At 44.3% G+C, this 24,600-nt stretch overlaps 1 protein-coding gene across 2 annotated transcripts in view; it reads right to left on the bottom strand.

The window, feature by feature from the left end:
- LOC110492874 (serine/threonine-protein kinase TAO1) overlaps positions 1-6,191 on the bottom strand; it is a 36,136-nt gene extending 29,945 nt beyond the window's left edge. Inside the window, exon 1 of one of the 2 annotated variants that reach the window (XM_036989503.1) lies at positions 5,675-6,191. The gene's annotated coding sequence lies outside the window, so the exon portion shown is untranslated. Of the gene's footprint in view, positions 1-928; positions 1,170-5,674 lie in introns of those variants that run through there. The other variant, XM_036989504.1, reaches the window with a different exon arrangement.
- Positions 6,192-24,600: the final 18,409 nt, after the last annotated feature.

The following is a 24,600-nucleotide window of genomic DNA, read 5'->3' as shown; positions in this document are numbered from 1 at the left end:
CAGCCTAGTGGTTAGAGTGTAGGGGGGGCAGGTAGCTTAGTGGTTAGAGTGTAGGGGGGGCAGGTAGCTTAGTGGTTAGAGTGTAGGGGGGGCAGGCAGCCTAGTGGTTAGAGTGTAGGGGGGGCAGGTAGCTTAGTGGTTAGAGTGTTGGGCCAAATTAAAGTAGTATGTAAATTGTTGTGTTATTTGTTCACTCAGGTTCCCTTGATCTAATATTAGTTTTTGGTTGAAGATCAGATAATATTCTGTAACAAAAGTCCCCAACAAATTGAAAGGGGGCAATTTTTTCACGGCACTGTAGCTAAATACCAATACAAACAAAATGGCTTCCTACGTCGTTGTTATGCAGCTGGCTAGCTCAGTCTTCAGGGCCCTAGGTACATGTTGTTGCTGACATCAGTGCTGTTTATCCTCCTGTCACTAGAGTGACAGCTGGCTAGCTCAGTCTTCAGGGCCCTAGGTACATGTTGTTGCTGACATCAGTGCTGTTTATCCTCCTGTCACTAGAGTGACAGCTGGCTAGCTCAGTCTTCAGGGCCCTAGGTACATGTTGTTGCTGACATCAGTGCTGTTTATCCTCCTGTCACTAGAGTGACAGCTGGCTAGCTCAGTCTTCAGGGCCCTAGGTACATGTTGTTGCTGACATCAGTGCTGTTTATCCTCCTTTCACTAGAGTGACAGTTGGTCCATTAAACAAATATCATCTTTCTGGTGATCGGACATAAATGTTCTTTCCTCAAAAATGTAAGAATTCAGCTTTGAATATTCTTTTGTAGGGCTTTTAAAAAAAAAAAGTTTTTAACTTGGGTGAAAGAAAATGTAAATGTCTTCCTGGTACGGGACCTCCTGTGTGTGTGTGTGGGGGGGGGGGGGGGGGGGGGGGGGGGGCAGCAGGGTCATTTGGTGGAATTATCGCAAAAAGACACACCTTGCCCAGGTGGCCAGATCAAGGCAGCTCAGGACTCAGGACCACACTTCTATTCACTCGGAAGTAAAAACACGACACAAGAAGAGAGTGTTCTAGCATCATCAGAGTGAGACACCTCGACAGAAACATTATGTTGTGTTGGGGAGCTAAATAAAGGACTGCAGCAGAAACACTGAAACACTGAAACACTGAAAGACTGAAAGACTGAAACACTGAAACACTGAAAGACTGAAACACGGAAAGACTGAAACACTGAAAGACTGAAACACTGAAACACTGAAAGACTGAAACACTGGAAGACTGAAACACTGAACGACTGGAAGACTGAAAGACTGAAACACTGGAAGACTGAAACACTGGAACACTGGAAGACTGAAAGACTGAAACACTGAAAGACTGAAACACTGGAACACTGGAAGACTGAAACACTGGAACACTGAACGACTGGAAGACTGAAAGACTGAAAGACTGAAAGACTGAAACACTGGAAGACTGAAAGACTGAAACACTGGAAGACTGAAACACTGAAAGACTGAAACACTGAAAGACTGAAACACTGAAAGACTGAAAGACTGAATTTAGAACCCTAATATTGCACAAATGAATGTCATTAAAAAAATTACAGGCTTTTGTATATACATTTAGATTTTAGTCTTTACAGGGTTAAATAGGTGTTTATAGAGTACAACATGTGCCTCAAAAGTAGCTACAATTTATATAGGCCCAATATTGCTATCTATATATACAGTGGGGCAAAAAAGTATTTAGTCAGCCACCAATTGTGCAAGTTCTCCCACTTAAAAAGATGAGAGGCCTGTAATTTTCATCATAGGTACACTTCAACTATGACAGACAAAATGAGAAGAAAAAAATCCAGAAAATCACATTGTAGGATTTTTAATGAATTTATTTGCTCTTAAACGCTAGTAAAACCAAATGCATGCTCTTCAACCGTTTCCCGCCCGACTAGCATCACCACCCTGGACGGTCCCGACCTAGAATATGTGGACATCTATAAATACCTAAATGTCTGTCTTGACTGTAAACTCTCAATCCAGAGTCATATTAAACATCTCCAATCCAAAATCAAATCTAGAATCGGCTTTCTATTTCGCAACAAAGCTTATTTCACTCACGCCGCCAAACATACCCTCGTAAAACTGACTATCCTATCGATCCTCGACTTCGGCGATGTTATCTACAAAATAGCTTCCAATACTCTACTCAGCAAACTGGATGCAGTCTATCACAGTGCCCTCCATTTTGTTACCAAATCACCTTATACCACCCACCACTGCGACCTGTATGCTCTAGTCGGCTGGCCCTCGCTACATATTCGTCGCCAGACCAACTGGCTCCAGGTCATCTATAAGTCTATGCTAGGTAAAGCTCCGCCTTATCTCAGTTCACTGGTCACGATGGCAACATCCACCCGTAGCACACGTTCCAGCAGGTATATCTCACTGATCATCCCCAAAGCCAACCCCTCATTTGGCCGCCTTTCCTTCCAGTTCTCTGCTGCCAGAGACTGGAACGAATTGCAAAAATCGCTGAAGTTGGAGACTTTTATTTCCCTCACCAACTTTAAACATCTGCTATCTGAGCAGCTAACCGATCGCTGCAGCTGTACATAGTCCATCTGTAAATAGCCCATCCAATCAACCTACCTCATCCCCATAATGTTTTTATTTACTTTTCTGCTCTTTTGCACACAAGTATCTCTACTTGCACATCATCATCTGCTCATTTATCACAGTGTTAATCTGCTAAATTTTAATTATTCGCTCCTATGGCCTATTTATTGCCTTACCTCCTCATGCCATTTGCACACACTGTATATAGACTTTCTTTTTTCTACTGTGTCATTGACTTGCTTATTGTGTTATTGGCTTGTTAATGGTTTACTCCATGTGTAACTCTGTGTTGTTGTCTGTTCACACTGCTTTGCTTTATCTTGGCCAGGTCACAGTTGTAAATGAGAACTTGTTCTCAACTAGCCTACCTGGTTAAATAAATAAAAATGTACAACATTAACAATGTCTACACTGCATTTCTGATCAATTTTATGTTATTTTAACGGTGGGGGGGGGGGGGGGGGCTGGGGTGGACCGGCCCTGGCTGGGAGAGAGAGGGAGGCTGTATGAGTCCAATAGACTATAGTACAGTCACAGTGCCAACAGTGACCAGGTCTTAGGCGGGGAACGGGGGATTTTAAAAAAAAAAATTTATAGCCCTGCAGCACATCTGGCTCACGGGAAGAAAAAAAACAAGCTACGTGGAAATCAAGTAATTGAACCGATATCAGTCAATTAGTTAATTAGTCGGCCCCCTCCACGACAACGCGCAGGAGGACCTCTAGAGAGAAATCTTGTTAATCCACTTGAGAAATCAGGTCAAGACCTATGTTATACACAATGGATTATGGTCATTGTAGTTCATTACCACGTTATTCCGTTCCCAGTGTGTGGGGGGGGGGGGGGGGGGCAGTTATTAAACAACTAATTGACTGATGTAGGTTGAATTAGTTCAACGGCCCAACGCGCCGTTTCAAATCATTCAATAGATCATAAGCCATTTAGAAGACGCTTTTATCCAAAGCGAAGTACAGTCATGCGCTCGTATATTTTATGTATGGACGGTCCCGAGAATCAAACCCACTATCCTTGCATTGTTTAACAATGTGTTTGTTTACAAAACATTTAAAATAGCTACAACCCATGTAGCTAAACTCTCACTAGTCTAGTGATGGACGATTCAATCATTCATTGCAGGCGAGGCCTTCTTAGTTTGTTGATAACTAGCTAATACCACCGGCTGTGATATAGCCTACTGTACTGTACATTCAGACTCCTAGAAAGCTAAGTGCTTAAATACAATGTTGTTTATCAAACGCAATAATATAGTGCATCGTCATTCCCAACACTCCACGTGGGTGTGCAGCAGGAAGGACATAAAATGGGGAGTCGTTGCCAACTTGTCATTATCTAACAAATGAAAAAACATAATGGCCAAAACAATCTCCAAGTACATTCTGTCACCATTTGAGTAGGCAACGCTGGCGAACAGGCACAGTCAGGGCCAAGAGAGAAGAGCTTGTCGAGTCAGAATGTTACGCAATGTCAACACACAGAAAATGAGGAATGCGACTCGCAAACCAGCCAGCATGAATTACAAGCGTCCAAAAGGAAGCCATACCCGAATAACTAGAACCGATTTTGTCAAGTTGCTTACAACATTTCACTTTAGTAGTGAAACCGGGGTGTATTCATTACACCGATTCTGCAACAAATAAACATTTTACTCCCAACAGAATCTCTCGTTTTCGGGTTTGGACAAATTCGGCTAGGTCCTTCCTCCTTTCGTTGTTTGTTTCCTTAAACAGTAAAGTGTTTCCGTTGCAGGACGTAATGAATACACACACACCTGCAGTGTCCCATGCTTGTGCCGTGATATTGATCATTGTTGCAGTGGAAACTCCCCCAGCTAGTAGCTTTGGGGGGTCGGGTGGGGCGGGGGGAGTTGCACAGTGAGAAAAACAACAAGGGAGTGTCGAAGAAAAAGACTACATAGAAAATGATTAGCTGGCTAGCATCACTGAGGATAGCTTGATACTAGCCCATAATGGACTAAAAAACAACACTACATAATGAACGTTAATCCTTATAGTCCCAATGAACCTTGTTCTGTTTAAGAGGATGAATTGGCTCTCACAGCCAAATACTCCCCATCTAAACGTTGAATCAATTCTCAATGGTGGTAAAGTTGTAGACCCATTAAAGTCCTCTTCTTATCACATCAACTAATATTTCACAAAATTATAAATATACACTTACTGTAACTTACACTGTTTAACACAGGCTACTGTGGACAGGATCCCCCCCAGTGACAACACATTTGTGGGGGTTTCACCCCCCCAGTGACAACACATTTGTGGGGGTTTCACCCCCCCAGTGACAACACATTTGTGGGGGTTTTACCACCCCAGTGACAACACATTTGTGGGGGTTTTACCCCCCCAGTGACAACACATTTGTGGGGGTTTTACCCCCCCCCCCAGTGACAACACATTTGTGGGGGTTTTACCCCCCCCCCCCAGTGACAACACATTTGTGGGGGTTTACCCCCCCAGTGACAACACATTTGTGGGGGTTTATCCCCCCAGTGACAACACATTTGTGGGGGTTTATCCCCCCAGTGACAACACATTTGTGGGGGTTTACCCCCCCAGTGACAACACATTTGTGGGGGGGTTTGTTCTTCCGTTTTACACACACACAGGTGTGTTAATACGCAGATACCTGTAGCTAAAAGGTGAGTATCTACATGTTTTGTCTGCATTTTGTAAAAATATGTCTTGTCAGTTAACTAACATTAGTTGCCACTTTTTAAAAAAAATGTTAAAAATGTTTACACGTTAAAATAAGACAATTCGCTTCAAGCTTAACCGCTAAGCTACAGTCGGTTAGCCACATTAGCTAACTACATACTTTAGTTATCAATCCTCAAATGTAACAGTAAAAAGGAAAGATTATCATTTCCCCCGACATCTAGTTAACTTCACTTAGTTAACCATCATCCACATTACAGGCGTCCTAGTTGACTATCGTATCGTTTTCAATGATACATTAGCTAAATAGGCTAACCATAATAGCTAATAAATACTAATAATAATAGCTGCTAACCAGATAAACATTTTCTCACCACACTACTAAAGATTTTGGCTTGAATCTACAACCCGACACTTACCGATCAGAGTCCAGGTTCAGGTAGAACCGGAGAGAAAACGACAGATTGGTGCTTTTTTTCCTCCAGGTTGTACGATACCGACTCCTTGTGTGTTGTCCACCGTAAAAAATAAAATAAAAATTGTGTTAACGTGTGTACAGAATAACAGGTCATTCGAGGTCTTGAAAAAAAATACATATACTAAAGATTTCTTGGTATAAAAAAAACAAAAACAGTCAGATAATGAAAGTTCTCTATTCCCTCCTAGTCAGTTTCCAAAGATGGCGGCTGTGAGACTTCACCCTCCTCCTGACAATCACGGGGCAAAATATGTCACAAAAAATAAAAACTCAGTTAAAACTGAAAGGTGACAGTCAGTCCTTAGTTCCAACCCGTATGATTAGTGTGCCATTTTGGCCACAAGATTTTCCCTTGAATGGCCTTGTCGCTGTTTCCCACCGGGTGGGTGCTGAAGTTACTGTCCGCTATCCACCCACCCCCTCCGGAACCATCTAATCAACCTCCGAAATCTGGGGCCCCACCGGTAGGACGGAGGAGGTGTGGTAGAGAGGGAACTCATAGTTGGTTATAATGACAGCATAGGCGTATTTTGCAGCTGGTGGATGGGGCGGGACATGCCCCTCGTCGCCCCCCCCCCCCCCCCCCCCCCCCCCCCCCCCCCCGAAAAAAAGCATATGAACAAGTCATAATCAATTGCAAAATGTGTAGAATTGTAGGAAATTAGCTTGAACTTTGCCGCGCCCCCCCCCCCCCCCCCCCCAAAAAAAAAAAAATCCAACTCCTACTTACTTAAACAGAAATGGGGATTGTGGCTTTGGTGGGTCATCGATGTGTCATCTGGTCATGCACACCTTGACCAATGTAGCTAGTTTGTTAGCTAAGCTAGCTACTTGTAGCTAACCAGTAACTCCTCCAGTATGTATTTGACACCATTTCACAGGATTCTTTTTTTTTTTTGGGGGGGGGGGGGGCTCGGTAAGAAATGGCACTTCTGTAGCCAAATATCTTATTCAGCCATTTTGTTTTGTTTTTAATCATTACATGACCTGGTACTATGGTGGATTGATCAGTTATACAGTTTAAATCTGTTATTTTTGCATTTTTCCCCTAAACTCAACCTTTACAGTAACAGTCCAGTTTTCTAGATTTCTATGAAATATGGTCTATAATTAATTACAATATGAGTGAAATAGTTTTAAATCCCCAAAATTGTAAATTAAGTATGTTGAAAGCAGCTTTTCTGTGTTGGAATGGTGTGGGCGTATACCGGTCATTAAAAATATTCATGGGAGTAGACCGCTGATTGGCCCGGCTCCACTTCCTCAGGAGGATAACGTCATCCTTTATGAGGAAGTGGAAAGCATTTTTTAAACTGTTTGTTTGAGATACAAGTTTTAGTGTCCCCCCCCCCCCCAACCCTTCTTACTATAAATTTCTTTCAACCAATCATACGTTACTTGTGTCAGTGCCAAGCATGTTGAGTGCCCTTCCCTATAAGCAGGGTGAAAGTCTGTTGTTAATTTGTTTTCTGTAAAATTACTATTTTTTTGATCAAACACACATTTTTTTTTCTCCCCGAAAGTTTACTAAGCACTTGTAACAGGCTGATTGTTCGGCTGTGTGAACCATTAATTGGTGCTCTGCTATTCCTGGGTAGCGGAATGACCTTTGACTCCCTCCTTGCCTGAGAGCACACAACGTCTTCTAGGCTTAAATTGAAAATGTAACAAAATGGAGTCGCAATGTATTCCGCTACTACCAACCTCAGCAATTTACCATCCAGGTTGTCGGTACCAGGTGGTTTGTCCTTATTTATAGATAACAACAATGTTACTGTTTGTGTCCCCTTTTTCTGTATTGCACCTACATGAGGTCAGGGTGTGTGTGTGTGTGTGTGTGTGTGTGTCCTAAGTCCTCAGTTTTGCTGAGCTCCTTAGCTGATTACGATCTAAGTCTAACCCTTGCCACAAATAGCCCAAATAACTCACACACACCCATAGTCCTAACTATGGCGTATGATGTGTATGATGCACTACTGCAATTACAGCATTGGGTCCCTTTGTCCAAGACTGACTAAACCGTTTTACTTCTTTTGTATTCAGTTTGCCGTTCACAATGCATCTCTTCTTTGTCGTGCCGTATTAGAGGTTCAGACAGTCTCTCTATCTCACACGCACAGACACACAAACACATTGCATGACACAGCTTCACTTACCTAGGTGCTGGCCTGTTGAGGTCTGGTCACCTGACCTCCAGATCTCATATCAGTTTCAATGTGGGGCACCCCAATATTTCATATAAAGTTTAGTCAATAGAATGTATTTTCAAAGGGAACCCCTTGAAGTGTCATCCAATGTGAGATTTCTACTCTAAATAAAACATCAGTGAGAGAGAGGCAGAGAGAGAGAGAGAGAGAGAGAGAGAGAGAGAGAGAGAGAGAGAGAGAGAGAGAGAGAGAGAGAGAGAGAGAGAGAGAGAGAGAGAGAGAGAGAGAGAGAGAGAGAGAGAGAGAGAGAGAGAGAGAGAGAGAGAGAGAGAGAGAGACAGAGAGAGAGAGAGAGAGAGAGTGTGAGAGAGAGAGAGAGAGAGAGAGAGAGGCAGAGAGAGAGAGAGAGAGAGAGAGATTCTGATTCCCAAATGGCACTCTAGTCGCTACATACTGCACTACTTTGAATCCCCATGGTCAAAAGTATAGGAAACAGAGTGCCATTTAGGACAAGACCATTCATACTCAGTGGGTTCAGGTGCTGAATATATGTCTTGTCCCCTATTTATAGTCCGGGGCCTCCATGGCATGCAGTGTGTTTGTTGACTCTATTTATATAACTCACTGTGTAGTCCTTTACTCATCACCCCCCAGTCACTGTGTAGTCCTTTACTCATCACCCCCCAGTCACTGTGTAGTCCTGTATTCAACGCCCCCCAGTCACTGTGTAGTCCTTTAGTCATCACCCCCAGTCACTGTGTAGTCCTTTAGTCATCACCCCCCAGTCACTGTGTAGTCCTTTACTCAACTCCCCCCAGTCACTGTGTAGTCCTTTACTCAACTTCCCCCAGTCACTGTGTAGTCCTTTACTCATCACCCCCCAGTCACTGTGTAGTCCTTTACTCAACTCCCCCCAGTCACTGTATTCAACTCCCCCCAGTCACTGTGTAGTCCTTTACTCAACTCCCCCCAGTCACTGTGTAGTCCTTTACTCATCACTCCCCAGTCACCTCTCTCTGTGTTCTTAAAGGCCCAATGTAGCTGTTTTTTATCTCCATATCAAATCATTTCTGGATAACAATTAAGTACCTCAGAATGGTCAAAAAAAATAGCTTCATAGCAATTTCTCAAGCAACGTGAGCTGTTGCAAAAGCAGCAGCTACTCTTCCTGGGGTTTCACACAAAACATGACACATGACATAACACACAAAAACCTAGAGAGGAACCAGGCTCTGATGGGTGGCCAGTCCTCTTCTGGCTGTGCCGGGTGGAGATTATAACAAAACATGGCCAAGATGTTCAAACGTTCATAGATGACCAGCAGGGTCAGATAATAATAATCACAGTGGTTGTAGAGGGTGCAACAGGTCAACACCTCAGGAGTAAATGTCAGTTGGCTTTTCATAGCCGGTCATTTAGAGTTAGAGACAGCAGGTGCGGTAGAGAGAGAAAGTAGAAAACAGCAGGTCCGGGACAAGGTAGCACGTCCTGTGAACATGTCAGGGTTCCATAGCCGCAGGCAGAACAGTTGAAACTGGAGCAGCAGCATGACCAGGTGGACTGGGGACAGCAAGGAGTCATCAGGCCAGGTAGTCCTGAGGGATGGTCCTGAGAGGGAGAGCGAGAGAATTAGAGGGAGCTTCCTTAAATTCACAAAGGACACCGGATAAGACAGGAGAAATACTCCAGATATAACAGACTGACCCTAGCCACCCGACACATAAACTACTGCAGCATAAATACTGGAGGCTGAGACAGGAGGGGTAGGGAGACACTGTGGCCCCTTCCGACAATATCCCCGAACAGGGCCAACCAGGCAGGATATAACCCCACCCACTTTGCCAAAGCACAGCCCCCATACCACTAGAAGGATATCTTCAACCACCAACCTACTACCCTGAGACAAGGCCGAGTATAGCCCACGAAGATCCCCCCCACTGCACGAACCCGAGGGGGGCGCCAAACCTGGGCAAGAAGATCACGTCAGTGACTCAACCCACTCAAGTGACGCACCCCTCCTAGGAACGGAAAGAGCACCAGTAAGAGCACCAGTGACTCAGCCCCCGTAATAGGGTTAGAGGCAGAGAATCCTGGTGGAGAGAGGGAAACAGGTCATGCAGGGACAGCAAGGGTGGTTCATCGCGCCAGTGCCTTTCCATTCACCTTCATGCCCCTAAATCATGTCCAATCAAATACATTTATCAAAAGTGGACTCCAATCCAGTTGTAGAAACATCTCAAGGATGATCAATGGAAACAGGATGCATTTGCAAAAAAATCTACAAACCTGTTTCTGCTTTGTCATTATGGGGTATTAACCCGGACGCTTATAAGAAATCCCTCAGACAAACCAAGCAAAGCTTCAATACAGGACTAAGATTGAATCCTGCTACACCGGCTCTGACACTCGTCGGATGTGGCAGGGCATGAAAACTATTACGGACTACAAAGGAAATCCAGTGTGCTGCCCAGTGATGCGAGCCTACCAGACAAGTTAAATGCCTCTTATGGTCGCTTCTAGGCAAGCAACGCTGAAGCATGCATGAGAGCACCAGCTGTTCAAGACGACTGTGTGATCACGCTCTCCGTAGCCAATGTGAGCAACATTCACAAAGCCACAAAGCCCAGGACGTGTACGCAAAGCATGCGCGGACGAACTGGCAAGCGTCTTCACAGACATTTTCAAACTTTCCCTGACCGAATCTGTAATACCTACATGTTTCAAACAGACCACCATAGTCCCTGTGCCCAAGGAAGCGAAGGTAACCTGCCTAAATGATTACTGCCCCGTAGCACTCACGTTGGTAGCCATGAAGTGCTTTGAAAGGCTGGTCATGGATCACATCAACACCATCATGCCAGAAACCCGAGACCCACTCCAATTCGCATTCCGCCCTAACAGATCCACAGATATATCTATTACACTCCACACTGCCCTTTCACACCTGGACAAAAGGAACACCTATGTGAGAATGCTGCTCATTGACTACAGCTAAGTGTTCAACACCATAGTGCCCACAAAGCTCATAACTAAACTAAGGACCCTAGGACTAAACATCTCCCTCTGCAACTGGATCCTGGACTTCCTGACGGGCCACCCCCAGGTGGTAAGGGTAGGCAACAACAACACATCTGCCACGCTGATCCTCAACACTGGGACCCCTCAGGGGTGCGTGCTTAGTCCCCTCATGTAGTCCCTGTTCGCCCACGACTGCGTGGCCAAGCATGACTCCAATTCCATCATTACGTTTGCTGACAACACAACAGTGGTAGGTGTGATCGCAGACAATGATGAGAGCCTATATAGGAAGGAGGTCAGAGACCTGGCAGTGTGGTGCCAGGACAACAACCTCTCCCTCAATGTGAAAAAGACAAAGGAGCTGATCGTGGACTACAGGAAAAGGAGGGCCAAACAGGCCCCCCATTAACATCGACAGGGCTGAAGTGGAGCAGGTCTAGAGTTTCAAGTTCCTTGGTGGCCACATCACCAACAAACTATCATGGTCTAAACACACCAAGACAGTCATGAAGAGGGCACAACAACACATTTTCTGCCTCAGGAGACTAAAAATATTTGGCATGGGTCCTCAGATCCTAAAACAGTTCTACAGCTACACCATCGAGAGCATCCTGACCGGTTGCATCACCGCCTGGAATGGCAATTGCTCGGCATCTGACCGAAAGACTCGACAGAGGGTAGTGAGTACGGCCCAGTACATCACTGTGGCCAAACTTCCTGACATCCAGGACCTCTATACCAGGCGGTGTCAGAGGAAGACCCAAATAATTTTCATAGACTCCAGTAACCCAAGTCATAGACTGTTCTCTCTGCTACCGCACTGCAAGCGGTACCGGAGCGCCAAGTCTTGGACCAAAAGGCTCCTTAACAGCTTCTACCCCCCGAGCCATTAGGCTGCTGAACAATTATTCAACTGGCCACCCAAACTATTTCGTTTTTTGGGTTTTTATTGCGGCTGTCAGACTCAAATACAGCTGCAGGAAAAGCGTACAGTTTGGAAAGAAAATACTGATCTGTCTGTAGAACCAAAGGAAACTATTTTTATCAACAGCTCCCAATTTTGCGAACAGGAGCACTGTTTTTCAAAGTAGCTCATCTCGAGACAGGCTATTTCCACGATGAGCGTATCGGCCATCACCATGAGTGGTAGCCTATGGCTTCAACTTCATCATTAGGTGAGTCACTGTGCCACTGGAAATGTTATTTTGTATCCTATGATATGTATACTGTATATTGCCTCCTAAAATATTATACAATCCGTGTGTCGCTTCATTGGCCTGGGCTAATGTGTGTTTCAATTCAAGACTAGATTGAACTCAGTTTGTCAGTCAGATTAGGCACTCATTTCAGTCATATGTGTGTTATTAAAAAAGATTCAGCTAATGTCCTCTGTCATGTAAACTACATATTTTTTTTTAAGGCTTTTTGTTTTTCAGATCCAGCAACAACAACAACAACAAAATCCCATGTGTGGATATCCTAGAAACGCCTCTGCTCATCTGTAGCCTATATCACATGGCACGTGTTATTATGGCTTTATTGCAAAGGGTCTTTTTCTTCGACAGTACATTTACAATGGGCATCTTGGTGCAGGGATTTGTTTACCGCAAAAATGATGGTGTGCCAGGAAACCAAAAGCCCCGGGCCCTACATTTTCTTAATCCGGCCCTGCTGATGGGAACCCGTGATGTCATTGGCCTCCCCCCATAGAATTAGGAATTTAATAGGATCTCTATGCTCACTCCTTTGCCTGAAGAACAATAGAGGAGCAATAGTGCTATGTCTAGTGCTATGTCTAGTGCTATGTCTAGTGCTATGTCTAGTGTTATGTCTAGTGCTATGTCTAGTGTTATGTCTAGTGCTATGTCTAGTGCTATGTCTAGTGCAATGTCTAGTGCTATGTCTAGTGCTATGTCTAGTGTTATGTCTAGTGCTATGTCTAGTGCTATGTCTAGTGCTATGTCTAGTGTTATGTCTAGTGCTATGTCTAGTGTTATGTCTAGTGCTATGTCTAGTGCTATGTCTAGTGCTATGTCTAGTGCTATGTCTAGTGCTATGTCTAGTGCAATGTCTAGTGCTATGTCTAGTGCTATGTCTTATGTTATGTTTAGTGCTATGTCTAGTGCTATGTCTAGTGCTATGTCTAGTGCTATGTCTAGTGCTATGTCTTGTGCTATGTCTTGTGCTATGTCTAGTGTTATGTCTAGTGCTATGTCTAGTGCTATGTCTAGTGCTATGTCTAGTGCTATGTCTAGTGTTATGTCTAGTGCTATGTCTAGTGCAATGTCTAGTGCGATGTCTAGTGCTATGTCTAGTGCTATGTCTTGTGCTATGTCTTGTGCCATGTCTAGTGTTATGTCTAGTGCTATGTCTAGTGCTATGTCTAGTGCTATGTCTTATGTTATGTCTAGTGCTATGTCTAGTGCTATGTCTAGTGCTATGTCTAGTGTTATGTCTAGTGCTATGTCTAGTGCTATGTCTTGTGCTATGTCTTGTGCTATGTCTAGTGTTATGTCTAGTGCTATGTCTTGTGCTATATCTTGTGCTATGTCTAGTGTTATGTCTAGTGCTATGTCTAGTGCTATGTCTAGTGCTATGTCTTATGTTATGTCTAGTGCTATGTCTAGTGTTATGTCTAGTGCTATGTCTAGTGCTATGTCTTGTGCTATGTCTTGTGCTATGTCTAGTGTTATGTCTAGTGCTATGTCTAGTGCTATGTCTAGTGCTATGTCTAGTGCTATGTCTAGTGCTATGTCTTGTGCTATGTCTTGTGCCATGTCTAGTGTTATGTCTAGTGCTATGTCTTATGTTATGTCTAGTGCTATGTCTTGTGCTATGTCTTGTGCTATGTCTAGTGCTATGTCTAGTGCTATGTCTAGTGCTATGTCTAGTGCTATGTCTAGTGCTATGTCTTGTGCTATGTCTAGCGCTATGTCTAGTGTTATGTCTAGTGCTATGTCTAGTGCTATGTCTTGTGCTATGTCTTGTGCTATGTCTAGTGTTATGTCTAGTGCTATGTCTTGTGCTATATCTTGTGCTATGTCTAGTGTTATGTCTAGTGCTATGTCTAGTGCTATGTCTAGTGCTATGTCTTATGTTATGTCTAGTGCTATGTCTAGTGTTATGTCTAGTGCTATGTCTAGTGCTATGTCTTGTGCTATGTCTTGTGCTATGTCTAGTGTTATGTCTAGTGCTATGTCTAGTGCTATGTCTAGTGCTATGTCTAGTGCTATGTCTAGTGCTATGTCTTGTGCTATGTCTTGTGCCATGTCTAGTGTTATGTCTAGTGCTATGTCTTATGTTATGTCTAGTGCTATGTCTTGTGCTATGTCTTGTGCTATGTCTAGTGCTATGTCTAGTGCTATGTCTAGTGCTATGTCTAGTGCTATGTCTTGTGCTATGTCTAGCGCTATGTCTAGTGTTATGTCTAGTGCTATGTCTAGTGCTATGTCTAGTGCTATGTCTAGTGCTATGTCTTGTGCTATGTCTAGCGCTATGTCTAGTGTTATGTCTAGTGCTATGTTTAGTGCTATGTCTAGTGCTATGTCTAGTGTTATGTCTAGTGCTATGTCTTGTGCTATGTCTTGTGCTATGTCTAGTGCTATGTCTAGTGCTATGTCTAGTGCTATGTCTTGTGCTATGTCTTATGTTATGTCTTGTGCTATGTCTAGTGTTATGTCTAGTGCTATGTCTTATGTTATGTCTTGTGCTATGTCTTATGTTATGTCTAGTGCTATGTCTAGTGCTATGTCTAGTGCTATGTCTTGTGCTATGTCTTATGTTATGTCTAGTGCTATGTCTAGTGCTATGTCATGACTTACCTGGACCACCTATTGAGACCTTTTTGTTTAAGTAAATCTGGTGTTAAAGGAGACTGGAGTGCCACTTTAAAGGGTGTCTATTCACTCATCTACGAGGTTTGGGTGGGTAGAGGTAGAAGGCTCATTATAATACTATAGCGTCCTTAGGAGGACATCACCTAACCACCTGGTCAAGAGGTTTGGTCCTCTTGGTGTAAGGTGTTGGAGTGACCAAGTCAGAGACTCAGGTTTGAGTCATACCATATAGACATAGCATAATCAATTTTTTAAGGAGGGGAGACAAGTATATTTGGCTTTGAAGATTCTCTTCAAACTTATTGGGATTTGGGACAGAGAAAGTGTGTTTTCTGAGAAGAGGCGTGATGTGTTGATGGTAGGGAACGGGTTAAGGATGGGCATTCCACAACAGGCTGCAGGCCAGGCAGCCAATCAGCATGCATGACATATCTTCCAAAGCCCTGATTGGCTGGTGGGTGGCCCCGTTGTCCTGACGATGGGAATCAGGTCCTGTCTGTGTGGTCTGTATCCAGGTGCTGGGGAAGTATGCTGCTGGAAGAGAGAGGGAGGAAGAGAAACACTGAACAACCGGTTCTCTCTCTATCTCTCTCTCTCTATGTCTCTCTCTCTCTCTATGTCTCTCTCTCTCTCTCTGTCTCTCTCTATGTCTATGTCTCTCTCTCTCTCTATGTCTCTCTCTCTCTATGTCTCTCTCTCTCTATGTCTCTCTTTCTCTCTATGTCTCTCTCTATGTCTCTCTCTCTCTCTATGTCTCTCTCTCTCTCTATGTCTCTCTCTCTCTCTGTCTCTATGTCTCTCTCTATGTCTCTATCTATCTATCTATCTATCTATCTATCTATCTATCTATCTATCTATCTATCTATCTATCTATCTATCTATCTATCTATCTATCTATCTATCTTATCTATTTATCTATCTCTCTATGTACCAGGCTCTGTGTGATTTCCCTCCATAACCGCCTATGAGTAGAATCTCATGACCTCTACAGCGGGTGGTCCCTAAAACACATCCCGTCTACATCATGACCTCTACAGCGGGTGGTCCCTACAAACACATCCCGTCTACATCATCACCTCTACAGCGGGTGGTCCCTAAAAACACATCCCGTCTACATCATGACCTCTACAGCGGGTGGTCCCTAAAAACACATCCCGACTACATCATGACGTTTACAACGGCTGAATGATCGGCAGTCTGATCCACAAGCCTTAACTACAACAGTTTAGCCCTATTCTGTTAATGTCAGAGATAATAGAAATTTAATTTACCCTCCACCTGAACTTCCTGACGGGACCCCAGGTGGTGAAGGTAGGCGATAACACCTCCGCCACACTGATCCTCAACACCGGGGCCCCACAAGGGTGTGTGCTCAGCCCCCTTCCTGTAACTCCCAGTTCATCCACATCCCCAACTCAATCATCAAGTTCGCTGACGACACAACAGTGGTAGGCCTGATTACCAACAACGATGAGACGGCCTACGGGGAGGAGGTGAGGGCCCTGGCGGAGCCGTGCCAGGAAAATAACCTCTCCCTCCATGTCAACAAAATGAAGGAGCTGATCGTGGACTACAGAAGACAACAGAGAGAGCACGCCCCCATCCACAGCGACGGAGCCGGCTGCGGAGAGGGTCAAAAGCTTCAAGTTCCTCTGCGTGCACGTCACTGAGGACCAGTGACGTGTATTAATGGAAACCAAGGGAAGGCAATCTTCCCAAAACAATGTACAGAGAAAAAAAGAAAAATAATATATATTTCGTCTCTCTGTGGTTTCATAATTTTATTTCAGTTCGCAAGAGGCTGGATGTATCTCACCGGAAAAAGCATCCGAGCGAGCGGAACAGCGCCCCCTCTGTCTGTGTATGTCTAGCCCATCTATCTGATTCTGTCTGTCTAGCCCATCTATCTGATTCTGTCTGTCTAGCCCATCTATCTGATTCTGTATGTGTAGCCCATCTATCTGATTCTGTATGTCTAGCCCATCTATCTGATTCTGTGTGTGTATCTGTATGCCTAGCCCATCTATCTGATTCTGTCTGTGTATGTTTAGCCCATCTATCTGATTCTGTCTGTGTATGTCTAGCCCATCTATCTGATTCTGTATGTGTATGTCTAGCCCATCTATCTGATTCTGTCTGTGTATGCCTAGCCCATCTATCTGATTCTGTATGTGTATGTGTAGCCCATCTATCTGATTCTGTCTGTGTATGCCTAGCCCATCTATCTGATTCTGTCTGTGTATGTCTAGCCCATCTATCTGATTCTGTCTGTATGTCTAGCCCATCTATCTGATTCTGTATGTGTATGTCTAGCCCATCTATCTGATTCTGTCTGTGTATGTCTAGCCCATCTATCTGATTCTGTCTGTGTATGTCTAGCCCATCTATCTGATTCTGTCTGTGTAGCCCATCTATCTGATTCTGTCTGTGTATGTCTAGCCCATCTATCTGATTCTGTATGTGTATGTCTAGCCCATCTATCTGATTCTGTCTGTGTATGTCTAGCCCATCTATCTGATTCTGTCTGTGTATGTCTAGCCCATCTATCTGATTCTGTCTGTCTAGCCCATCTATCTGATTATGTCTGTGTATGTCTAGCCCATCTATCTGATTCTGTCTGTGTATGTCTAGCCCATCTATCTGATTCTGTCTGTGTATGCCTAGCCCATCTATCTGATTCTGTCTGGTCCAAAAGAGTATGATATTGTTGCAGCACACATTGCATTGAATACAAAGGAAGGCAGTGAGAATTTTGGCCTCCCTTGATAAAAAAACAAAACAATAGCCAATCAGCATTGAACTAAACTGAGCAAGTTCAACTGTGATTGGTCTTGGCACACACCAACAAAAACGTGTAAAGGGAAGTCCGTGTGAATTTGGCTTCGCACCCATCACCCATCATGTAGCACTATTCACATCACATCAAAAGTAATTAACAGGAAGAGAAAAAAAATGCAAATTGTTGCATCTCGTTGTCTTGTTGTCCTCCGGTGGATAGCTAGGTAAAAATTGTAATTTTCCTCATTTAGCCATGGATGGAGATGGGGATTTGAACTTGTGGTTTCACTTAATTCTCCACACTGGCTAATGATTATAACGGGGATTGTGATCCAACCATTCATTCATACATTGTTGTGCCCCTTGGCCAGAGAGGATGGAAGTTCAATATGTAGCGAGACGTAGAAGGCTAATGTTAACTAGCTTAACTTTGCCCATGAATGGAAGTTAGGCTAGCGAGCAGGCATTTTAGCCAGGTATCCAGGGACAACAAAAACTAAAAGCAGGTACTGTATGAGTCACAGATTGTTTCCTCAACAATGAAAGAGAGGACGGTGGCATTAGGGTGAGTCGACGTGTTTTCTGTACTTGCAAACACACACGCACACACGCACACTGAAATCACCATGGACAGCCACATCATATTTATCTTAGATACCAAAACTAAATTGTTTTGGTATCTTTTAGTTGTCACTGTATTACACTAAGTATAGGTGATTTGATTATGAAATGGTGCTGGAATAGTGGAGGCAGCTCGTGTTTTCTTTGTGCCTTGAGGTAACTAACTGTGCGTTTCTAAATCAACAGTCATTTTGAAAATGTCTGAAACATGAACTTGCTTGACCATGCTGTAGGTAACTGTTTGTTACATGCAATATGCTTTGTGGACTTCACCAGACAGATGTTGCTCTCTGGGTTTGTGATGAAACAAAAAGGTGTGGTTGAATTTATTCCGCCACTGTGTCTTCTTATTGTCTCGGCCTTTAGGCCCTATATATATATATATATATATATATATATATCGTGTCGTGTTAAATGACATGGCAAATGAATAGAATTGCAAGAAAAGTAGCTTTAAATCTGCAAAATGTGCAGTATTGCAGGAAATAAGATGGGTGGAAATGGAGTCAATGGAATGGTACCAAACGCATCACACACATGGAAACAACGTGTTTTCACTCTGTTCCATTGATTCCATTCCAGACGTTACAATGAGCCCGTCCTCCTATAGCTCCCCCCACCAGCCTCCTCTGGTAGTGCACTATATAGGGAATAATAGGGCAGCCCCAGTCTTTTGGCCCCCAGCATTCCCTACCCTCCCTCCCAGCATTCCCTGTCCTCCCTCCCAGCATCCCCTGTCCTCCCTCCCAGCATTCCCTGTCCTCCCTCCCAGCATCCCCTGTCCTCCCTCCCAGCATCCCCTGTCCTCCCTCCCAGCATTCCCTACCCTTCCTCCCAGCATTCCCTACCCTTCCTCCCAGCATCCCCTGCCCTTCCTCCCAGCATTCCCTGCCCTTCCTCCCAGCATTCCCTACCCTTCCTCCCAGCATTCCCTACCCTCCCTCCCAGCATTCCCTACCCTTCCTCCCAGCATTCCCTACCCTCCCTCCCAGCATTCCCTGCCCTTCCTCCCAGCATTCCCTACCCTTCCTCCCAGCATCCCCTGTCCTTCCCCCCAGCATCCCCTGCCATTCCTCCCAGCATCATCTGTCCTCCCTTCCAGCATCCCCTGCCCTTCCTCTCAGTATTCCCTGTCCTTCTTCCCAGCATTCCCAGCCCTCCAGCTCTGGGCTTCTCCCTCCCTGAGGACGCTACCAATGACTCGCTCTGGGACGGCTCTCCCTCCTGCTCTCTGCTCTCTCTAAACTGCTCTGCTCTCTCTCTCTCTCTCTCTCTCTCTCTCTCTCTCTCTCTCTCTCTGTATGGTACTTTGCTGCTTCTTCTAGACATGACTGTATTTACACCAGTGGCCACAGGAGGGGCTCATTGCTCAACGCAAAAAAAGAGTACAACAACTCCTATCACTGTTGATATGCAACACGTACAGATGTGGATGTTTTTTGTCCCAAACTGCAGAGCTAAGACTTTTACATTTTTATTTTATAACTTGCTTCTTCCGGGAAATGTGTACAGATCCTATGCTGAAAATGAGGTGTTGGATGGAGGTTGATTGGCACGACAATGGGCTTCAGGATCTTGTCACGGTATCCTTGTGCATTCAAATTGCCGTCAATAAAATGCAATTGTGTTGGTTGTCCGTAGGTTATGCCTGCCCTTACCATAACCCCACCGCCACCATGGGACACCCTGTTCACAACGTTGACATCAGCAAGCCGCTCACCCACACGACGCCATACATGAGGTCTGCGGTTGGGAGGCTGGTTGGACGTACTGCCAAAATCTCTAAAATGACATCGGAAGTGGCTTATGGTAGAGAAAGGAACATTCTGGCAACAGCTCTCGTGGACATTCCTGCAGTCAGCACACCAATTGCAATCACACTCCCTCAAAACTTGAGACATCTGTGGCATTGTGTTGTGTAGAAAAACTATACATTTTAGAGTGGCTTTTTATTGTCCCCAGCACAAGGTGCACCTGTGTAATGATCATACTGTTTAATCAGCTCCTTGATATGCCACAACTGTCAGGTGGATGGATTATCTTGGTGAAGGAGAAATGCTCACTAACAAATTTGTGCACAACATTTGAGAGACTTTTTTTTTGTGTGCGTATGGAACATTTCTGGGATCTTTTATTTCAGCTCATGAAACATGGGACCAACACTTTCCATGTTGCGTTTATATTTTTTGTTCATTGTACATCAAGCTGCCTCAAGCTACAGAAACAGGAAATAGACTCCTAAACTCAGCAAAAAAAAGAAACGTCCTCTCACTGTCAACTGCGTTTTCAGCAATCTTGACATCTGTAAATATTTGTATGAACATAACAATATTCAACAACTGAGACATAAACTGAACAAGTTTCACAGACATGTGACTAACAGAAATGGAATAATGTGTCCCTGAACAAAGTGGGGGTCAAAATCAAAAGTAACAGTCAGTATCTGGTGTGGCCACCAGCTGCATTAAGTACTGCAGTGCATCTCCTCCTCATGGACTGCACCATATTTGACAGTTATTGCTGTGAGATGTTACACCACTCTTCCACCAAGGCACCTGCAAGTTCCCAGACATTTATGGGGGGGAATGGTCCTAGCCCTCACCCTCCGATCCAACAGGTCCCAGGGTGTTCTATGGGATTGAGATCCGGGCTCTTCGCTGGCCAAAGCAGAACACTGACATTCCGTTCTTGCAGGAAATCACGCACAGAAGGAGCAGTATGGCTGGTGGCATTGTCATGCTGGGGAGGGGGGGGGGGGGGTCAGGTCAGGATGAGCCTGCAGGAAGGGGGGAGGATGTCTTCCCTGTAACGCACAGCGCTGAGATTGCCTGCAATGACAACAAGCTCAGTCCGATGATGCTGTGACACTTCGCCCCAGACCATGACGGACCCTCCAACTCCAAATCGATCCCGCTCCAGAGTACAGGCCTCGGTGTAACACTCATTCCTTTGACGATAAACACGAATCCGACCATCACCCCTGGTGAGACAAAACCGCGACTCGTCAGTGAAGAGCACTTTTTGCCAGTCCTGTTAGTGTCTTAACGACCGTTCCACAGGTGCATGTTCATTAATTGTTTATGGCTCATTGAACAATTATGGGAAACAGTCTTTAAACCTTTTACAATGAAGATTTGTGAAGTTATTTTTGGATTTTTACTAAATATCTTTGAAAGACAGGGTCCTGAAAAAAGGGACGTTTCTTTTTTTTGTTGCTCAGTATATGTGAAGTTCCGGCTCTCACAAGCCAAGGCTACTTACTTAACCAGTGACCTTGGTGTGAAGAGTTCAGAGTTGAGTATGCAAACCCCTTATTCTATTGTCTGTCACACCTCCACTCTAAGAAAACAGCCTACCTAAATCAAATCCAAATTTAGACCTATGACCATAATACCATCACACCAACAGCACATGTTCATTTCATGTTGTCCTGTGAAAAGTGAATTGATGGGAACATGTGCACTTCATTAACCAAGTTTATGTCTGTTTGTCAGATTCAATTGATATACAATAAATCGGTATAGAAAATCGATGAACATAGTGGTGAGTTTGTTCTAACAGGAGGGAATCAGCAACTAAAACAACTAGAAGTTTCCTTTGGTTCAACTTTTGGTTCAATCTATCTAAAACACAACATTATAACTGGAAGTGTAACGTTCAAACCATTACCGCAAAATAATAATGTCCCGCAATTATAACAATTATAGATCTTTCAGAGGAATCGACGACAAAAATGACCAGAAACACCTAAACCCTGAACTACTGGCCCCATCTACTGGCCCATCTACTGGCCTAATCTACTGGCCCATCTACTGGCCCATCTACTGGCCTAATCTACTGGCCCATCTACTGGCCTAATCTACTCGGCCAAACTACTTGGCGCAGCTACTGGCCCAAACTACATGGGCCAGCTACTGGCCTAATCTACTGGGCCCGCATTCTACTGGCCCAAACAACTGGTCAAAAGTCTTCTGGCCCAAAATAGTACATTGTATTCCTCAGAAAATTATAGAAAACAATACACAGTTTCATTTCATCACAAATCTACACTTCATATTGGTTATACTCCACAATGACAGGCTGTTTTACTCATATCACTGTAATTAATCTAGAAGCAATGTTGAATTAGCTTATTGTTATAATGTACTCTGTTACATGCTTTGTAAATGCATAGTAAACAACATTCACCACGACCTGTTATTACACAAGTGGAATGAGGAACGATCCCTGTTAACTACAGTCACAGTGCTACTACAGAGGGTTACACAGCAACTTCGTGTAACATGTTTCCCCTTATTAAAATACTTCATATTATACATACACACATACACACACACACACACACACACACACACACACACACACTGCTCAAAAAAATAAAGGGAACACTAAAATAACACATCCTAGATCTGAATGAATGAAATATTCTTATTAAATCATTTTTTCTTTACATAGTTGACAACAAAATCACACAAAAATGATCAATGGAAATCAAATTTATCAACCCATGGAGGTCTGGATTTGGAGTCACACTCAATATTAATGTGGAAAACCACACTACAGGCTGATCCAACTTTGATGTAATGTCCTTAAAACAAGTCAAAATGAGGCTCAGTAGTGTGTGTGGCCTCCACTGGCCTGTATGACCTCCCTCCCATGCCTGGGCATGCTCCTGATGAGGTGGCGGATGGTCTCCTGAGGGATCTCCTCCAGGACCTGGACTAAAGCATCCGCCAACTCCTGGACAGTTTGTGGTGCAACGTGACGTTGGTGGATGGAGCGAGACATGATGCCCCAGATGTGCTCAATTGGATTCAGGTCTGGGGAACGGGTGGGCCAGTCCATAGCATCAATGCCTTCCTCTTGCAGGAACTGCTGACACACTCCAGCCACATGAGGTCTAGCATTGTCTTGCATTAGGAGGAACCCAGGGCCAACCGCACCAGCATATGGTCTCACAAGGGGACTGAGGATCTCATCTCGGTACCTAATGGCAGTCAGGCTACCTCTGGCGAGCACATGGAGGGCTGTGCGGCCCCCCAAAGAAATGCCACCCCACACCATGACTGACCCACCGCCAAACCGGTCATGCTGGAGGATGTTGCAGGCAGCAGAACGTTCTCCACGGCGTCTCCAGACTCTGTCACGTGCTCAGTGTGAAACTGCTTTCATCTGTGAAGAGCACAGGGCACCAGTGGCGAATTTGCCAATCTTGGTGTTCTCTGGCAAATGCCAAACGGACGTCGGGCCCTCATACCAACCTCATGGAGTCTGTTTCTGACCGTTTGAGCAGACACATGCACATTTGTGGCCTGCTGGAGGTCATTTTGCAGGGCTCTGGCAGTGCTCCTCCTGCTCCTCCTTGCACAAAGGCGGAGGTAGTGGTCCTGCTGCTGGGTTGTTGCCCTCCTGCATGTCTCCTGTTGTACTGGCCTGTCTCCTGGTAGCGCCTCCATGCTCTGGACACTATGCTGACACACAGCAAACCTTCTTGCCACAGCTCGCATTGATGTGCCATCCTGGATGAGCTGCACTACCTGAGCCACTTGTGTGGGTTGTAGACTCCGTCTCATGCTACCACTAGAGTGAAAGCACCGCCAGCATTCAAAAGTGACCAAAACATCAGCCAGGAAGCATAGGAACTGAGAAGTGGTCACCACCTGCCGAACCACTCCTTTATTGGGGGTGTCTTGCTAATTGCCTATAATTTCCACTAATTTCCGTCTATTCCGTTTGCACAACAGCTTGTGAAATTTATTGTCAATCAGTGTTGCTTCCTAAGTGGACAGTTTGATTTCACAGAAGTGTGATTGACTTGGAGTTACATTGTGTTGTTTAAGTGTTCCCTTAATTTTTTTGAGCAGTGTATATGAGTAATATATGTATATAAATATGTGTAAATATATATACATATATATTAAAATACTTCATATTATATATACAGTGGGGCAAAAAAGTATTTAGTTAGCCACCAATTGTGCAAGTTCTCCCACTTAAAAAGATGAGAGAGGCCTGTAATTTTCAACATAGGTACACTTCAAATATGACAGACAAAATTAGAAAAAAAATCCAGAAAATCACATTATAGGATTTTTAATGAATTTATTTGCAAATTATGGTGGAAAATAAGTATTTAACCACAACAGTAATTTCATCAGGTTGGTGGATCCAGCCAGTTACCCAGTGGAGGTGTGTATGTAACAGAGGTAGTTCAGTGAACTAGGCTCTCAAAGAATGACTTAGCTGACGTTACACATCCAAAGTGAATGCCTAGCGTTTTAGCTTATTGGGCTTCAGGAACTCCCGCCCCTCACATACCGTCAACCAATCATAACAATGCGGAGGGCTCCGCATTGACACAACATTTAAGAGGTACATTCATTTGGCTTGAACCTTAATCCTTTTCCTATCCTCATTCTAATTCACCTAACCTGCCATGTAAACAAACCATTGGTATTGCCACACCG

The sequence above is a fragment of the Oncorhynchus mykiss genome, chromosome 10, assembly GCF_013265735.2.
Source record: "Oncorhynchus mykiss isolate Arlee chromosome 10, USDA_OmykA_1.1, whole genome shotgun sequence".
NCBI lineage: Eukaryota > Metazoa > Chordata > Actinopteri > Salmoniformes > Salmonidae > Oncorhynchus > Oncorhynchus mykiss.
This window is presented reverse-complemented; position numbering and strand designations above follow the sequence as displayed.